We start from the raw sequence: 6,000 nt of genomic DNA, 5'->3' as shown, positions 1-6,000 counted from the left end.
GTAGATTTTATTTTGGTATGTAATCGTTAGTTATGCTAGTTTCATTATTGTAGGAAATATTTCAAGCATCCCACACTTGAGCCCCACTATGATCATACACTTAAGCATGGTCGCATCCAAAGGGAAGGAAGCTAGAGCAAAAGAGTCGCCAACAAGTTTTAGGAACTTGTAAACCGTTCACAGGGTGAAGGTTACACCCCTTCACGATCCATGAGATCGCTAACTGCATAGTGGTCCTGAACCATGACTGGATATTCGGGGATGAAGGTACAAATCCAACCTAAATTAAAAGAGATTGAACCTGCCCTAAAAATAGGCCTCTACTTTATTCTTCTTATATTCATGTACGCTTTCTGACTAACATACAATCAATATATTAATCCTAAACCTGTTTAATCTATGTTGGTTGAATTTAATGCACAAACAAAACTATTATTGGCGATCACTTGAATTATAATCACATTAACCTAAAAAAGATTATTAATTATCTTATTAAGCGTGATAATAAGCACAAATTCCCTTTAAACCTGCAAGAGAGGGCGTGATCAAGCAATAACAACAACAATATATATCAAGCAACATAATAACAATCATCATCATCATATTCTCAATCTCAAAGCATAATAATATGATTAACAAGATCCTAGGCATGATACTAACAAGATTAATAATAAATCCTAGCAATAAGTAACATCCTAACATGATACTAGGAATTAATATAATCTAAGCATGATTTCTAAAGATATAAAGCAATGAAACAACTTAATTTGTTGCCTCGTATCTCTTTCTATCAAAACAATACACACGTTAGTAACTTCAAGGAAAGTATTAAACAAACAATTAATTTAAATAATTGAAATAGGGATTTGGGACCAAACCCTCAGAAATTATCAACCTTTCACGTTTAGGGCGAAGGCAACTTCGAGCTTGGCTAGGTGTGTCTAGAACTCGTGAATGCGGAATATTGTGTTTGTAAAGGAGGGAAGGCTAGAGAGAGGGAGAAAGAACAAGCTATTGCTTAAGAGAGAGAAGAGAATAGAAAGATGATTGTTGATGATTGTGAATGAATAAAACAGGGAAATACGACCCTATTATCAGGGTAAAGGTCCCGAAACGTTCAGAAAAAGATCGAGTTCCATTCAGAGTAAAACTGCTCCCGTCGCGGCGCGACAGGGTCCATCGCGACGCGACGGTTCCATCGCGGCGCGACAGCTTCATTGCGGCGCGATGGAGCTGTTGTTTCGCGATGATCCACGCGTTAACTCAAGGCCGTACGGTGTCCTTAGTCTAATTAAATTAGACTAATTAACGTCCATACTTATCTTTTAAAATCAGATTTAATCTTTCAAAACACTTGTTTTATTCCAAATAAAACTCTTTATTTTTCTAAATGATATAATTACTAATCCTAATCCCACTAGAATTTAAAATAACCTCCTAGATTATTCTAGAAGATTAAAGTCAATCCTAATAACTTTAGGAATAGTAATTAATGGGCCCTCCACTTGATCATTGGGCTGTATAAAACCATTTTAAGCCCAATTTAGTATTTTGGCCATAACTTCCTCATTATTCATCGGAATTGGGCTTATAATATATCGTTGGAAAGCTCTTTTCGAGCCCAAACCAACTACACTATTATTGGACCCTCATTATGGACCAAACTAAACTGGATGGACATTTTCCATAAAAATAGAGTAAGAAAAGAAATATTTTCGAAAACAGAAAGAAGTATTTAAATTAAAACGACCGCATCACAAGACTTTTCACATTTCACCTTGCTCAATTCCAATGACGTGAAAAGTACTCATCTCTAGGTTTGGTTTTTGGGGAGACACAATTTGATGTCTACAATTATATAATTTCGGTGTTTTGCTTGAGAATATTAGTTTGAAAAATGAAAATATTTTTTGTTTAAAATGAAAACTAAGTAGTTTTTTTAAAAAATAAGGTTGTTTAGGCCAATATTAGGTCAAAACAACCAAATTTAAACCCAAACAAAAATATCGGGTTAAACCAGATTACTTTCAAGTTGACCCGAACCTGATTGATTTCAAGCCATTTTCAGGTCAAAACCTGATTTAAACCCAAAAATATAAAAATTAGGTCAATTCAGGTTACTTTCTGGTTGACCCGAACCGAAAATATCAGGTTCAGGTTGGGGTTTTTGACGTGGGGAAAACTAGGTCGTTAAACTAATCATCCCTACGGTCAAACAAATTTATAATCACTCAACTACCTAAATACAAGTATAGAGGTAAGTCAAGGGTCGAACCACTAGGAACGGTTATGTTCAAGTATTTCTAATTTACGCCTAAGCTAGGTCGAAGTCTAAGGTGAAAGGTAGTGTTATTCTACTTCCTAAACCAAGCAAACAAATGAAACACTAGGGAGTGGGGATCAACATGCATTCATGATAATCAAGCTAATTAGGGAGTCAAGCAATCCAAGCAATGCAAAGACAAATAGTAGGAGCAATTAGGAGCATTCAACTAATCATCTTCATACTTTCTAACATAGATTTCTCTAGTGTTTAAAAATAGGAAGAAACATAATCAAATACTCAACCAATTATGATCAAATCAATATCAAGTGGCCATGTCAATCAATTCAATCATGCAATCAATGCTAGCAATCATGGTTAGCTATTCCAATCAACTAAGCAACATGCAAACCTCTATGAATCAATTTAATCACAACACAAGAACTACTCAAATTCCCAAATCAACCTCAATTCATCAATCACACATGTTTACCCAAACCCTAGCAAGTAAACTACTCAAGAAACATCATCATCAAATCTACTATCAACTATAGAGAACAAGAATCAACAAAATATCAAGAACAATTACTCTAATCAAACATCAAATACCAAAATCAAACCAAACAAACATCAAATTAAACAAAGCAATTGAATGAGATAGAGTTTAGAAATGCTCATTGATAATTAGGAAGATCTCCAACACAATTGTCACACTTGCATCTTCAATCTCTCAATCACCATTGAAATTCTTCACTTTCTCTCTCTAAAACTACTCCTAAGCTAGCCTAATCTAGAGAGAGAAGCTCTCAACCTAAGAGAGAGAAAACTATTCTAAAACTAAAGAATTACATGAATCAAGAATAAAGGAAACCAAAAACTATATAAACAAAAGGAGAAAAGAAGCTTAAAATCGTAAAAGACCCAGTTTCCCGCGCCCGCGGAGAACTCGGCCGCGCCCGCGGAGGAAGACGGAAACCCCGATAGCCGCGCCCGCGGCAAGCCCGCGCCCGCGGGGCCAAGGCCCGCGCCCTCGGGGAGCCCTCGGGACAACCGCGGGTGCTTACTGCCCAAAAACGGCAGTTTTGGAGCTGCAGCAACCCCGCGCCCGCGGGTACTGTAGCCCGCGCCCGCGGCAGAATTTCAGGGCTAACTTTGGAAGGCTGTAACTCTCAATCTATAAATCGTATGAGGACGTGCGACCTATAATTGGAAAGCTCTATAAGTCTAGTTTCCAACCCAACTTGAATCACATCAATCCGAGTTGTAGAACTTGAGATATGGCTGAAACAATGAACAAAGGTCCTATTTGAAACTTTGCAATCCTTCGTTTTCCTTTGTTTCAAACTCAAATTCAATTCCGAAAAGTGCATATTGATGCTAGTGGGTGCTATTTTCAATTTCCATGCATATGGCCCGCGACGTACCTACAAAACAACACAAAGAAACGGAGAAGCGAGAGAAATAGCCGAGAAATGAATAAAATGATAAGAAAACCATCAAAAGCATGCATTTCTCTAAACTAACACAAAATAACACAGATCAAGCATTATTCTCTATAAACACAACACAAACGACTAAAAACGAGCATAGAAATATAAAGAAAACATAGCCTAAAGGTGCCATAAATGGCACGGATCAGTTTTCAACCTGAAAACTTAAATGGATCAGGTTCGGGTTGGGGGGTAGCTGACCCGAACACGAACCCGACCCGATCCGATTTGTTTGCCAGCCCTACCTTTTTCTGGTTGCATCCCTACCAGTCTGGCTTTGCGCTTCACTATCTTCTCACCATCTTTCTTGTTCATGAAAACCCATTTGTTTTGCAAGACTTTCTTGCCCTTGGAAAGCTTCACCAACTCATAAGTTTCATTCTTCTGTAAGGACTCCATTTTTTCCTTCATTGCATCGAGCCATAGATCTTTCTCTTTAAGAGACAACACTTCTTGATAGTTTTCTGGCTCTCCATCCTCGGTGAGTAGAATGAACTCTGAGCTTGGATACTTTGTTGAAGGTTTACGCTCTCTGGTTGACCTTCAAACCTATGTATCCTCAACTTGAGGGGTAAGTTGCTCCCCCTACTCATGAATCTCTTCATCATGAACTTCTTTTTCATCTGATGAAGACTCATCAAAATCAACACCATCATCATCATGAATTGGTACATCATCATCAGGTTGTACCTCACAAACATCTTCATGATTCTCCTCAACATTCTCATCTGCTGGCTGATTTACAGGAGGTGTAGGAGAAGAAACATCATCAGTAGTATCAAAAGTCAATTCTAAAGTAGGAGTTTACCTCGTACTTAGAAGATCTGCACCCTTCTCATGCTCAAAGAATACTATATCTCTACTTCTCACAACCTTCTTCTTTTCAGGATCATATAATCTGAAACCATACTCTTCATCACCATATCCAACAAAAACACATGAATTGGTCTTGGAATCAAGCTTTGATCTCTGATCTTTTAGCACATGCATGAATTCCTTGTATCCAAAGACTCTCAGGTGTGAATAGGAAGGATCACACCCCTTCCATGCTCTATCAGGAATGTCAAGACCAAGAGGAACTGATGGAGAATGGTTGATCAAATACACGGCACACTGAATTTCTTCAGCCCAGAATGTCTTAGGAAGATTATACATTCTAAGCATACATCTCACTTTCTCCTTAATGGTTCTGTCAATCCTTTCTTCAACTCCATTATGTTGTGGTGTACCAGGCTCTGTCTTCTCATGTCTAATGCCATGTTGTGAGCAACAATACTTTAACTCTTTTGAAGTATACTCACCACCATTGTCAGTAATAAGACGCTTTAGCTTTCTTTCTGTCTCCCTTTCTACCATGGCGTGAAATTTCTAGAGGACCTCGAACACTTGGCCTTTTGTCTTCAACATATACACCCAAGTTCTTCGAGTAGCATCATCAATGAAAGTGACAAAATATCTATTGCCACCAAGAGATTCAACTTCAATGGGACCACAAACATCGGAGTGTACTAACTCTAACTTGGCTTGCTTTCTAGTAGACTTCCTGGAAAAAGAAGCTCTGTGATGCTTTCCTACCAAACAATGATCACAAGGGTCAAGAGAAACAGTTTTATCAACAGGAATCAATGCTTTACCTGCTAAAAGTTTCAATCCCTTGTTACTCATATGTCCCAATCTTCGATGCCACAAATTAGGAGAATTCTTCTCTTTAACTGCATTGAGCTCACCAGAACATACACTCAAGTATGTCTAATACAAAGAGCAACACAACTCGCCTCAAGCAACTGTCATCGAACCCTTAGACAACTTCCACTTACCATCACCAAAAGTATGTCGGAAACCCTCTAAATCAAGAACATTAGCAGACAGCAAGTTAAGGCGTAGATTAGAAATATGACGCACATTCTTCAATGTAAGCACGCACCTAACACTTGATTTCACATGAATAACACCTAACCCAACAATGCTTGTCGAGCTCTGATTTCCCATCTTCACACTACCAAAGTCACTAGTCTTGTAGTTCATGAAGTACTTTCTCCTGGGAGTACAATGGTATGAAGCCCCTATATCTAAAGCTACTCTGTGTCTGAACTGTCAACATGATGACACTCATTAGTTGCACAAATTAAAGTGACCTCATCATCACTTTTAGAAGCTGTTGCTGTAGTGTTTTTATCATCTCCCTCTTTATGTGAATCATTCTTCTTCCTTTGTTCCTTTTTCAAACGAAAAGAATACTTCTTGATA

This window comes from Chenopodium album, chromosome 18 (genome assembly GCF_948465745.1).
Source record: "Chenopodium album chromosome 18, dcCheAlbu1.1, whole genome shotgun sequence".
Taxonomy (NCBI): Eukaryota; Viridiplantae; Streptophyta; class Magnoliopsida; order Caryophyllales; family Amaranthaceae; genus Chenopodium; species Chenopodium album.
Note: the sequence above shows the minus strand (reverse complement) of the source record.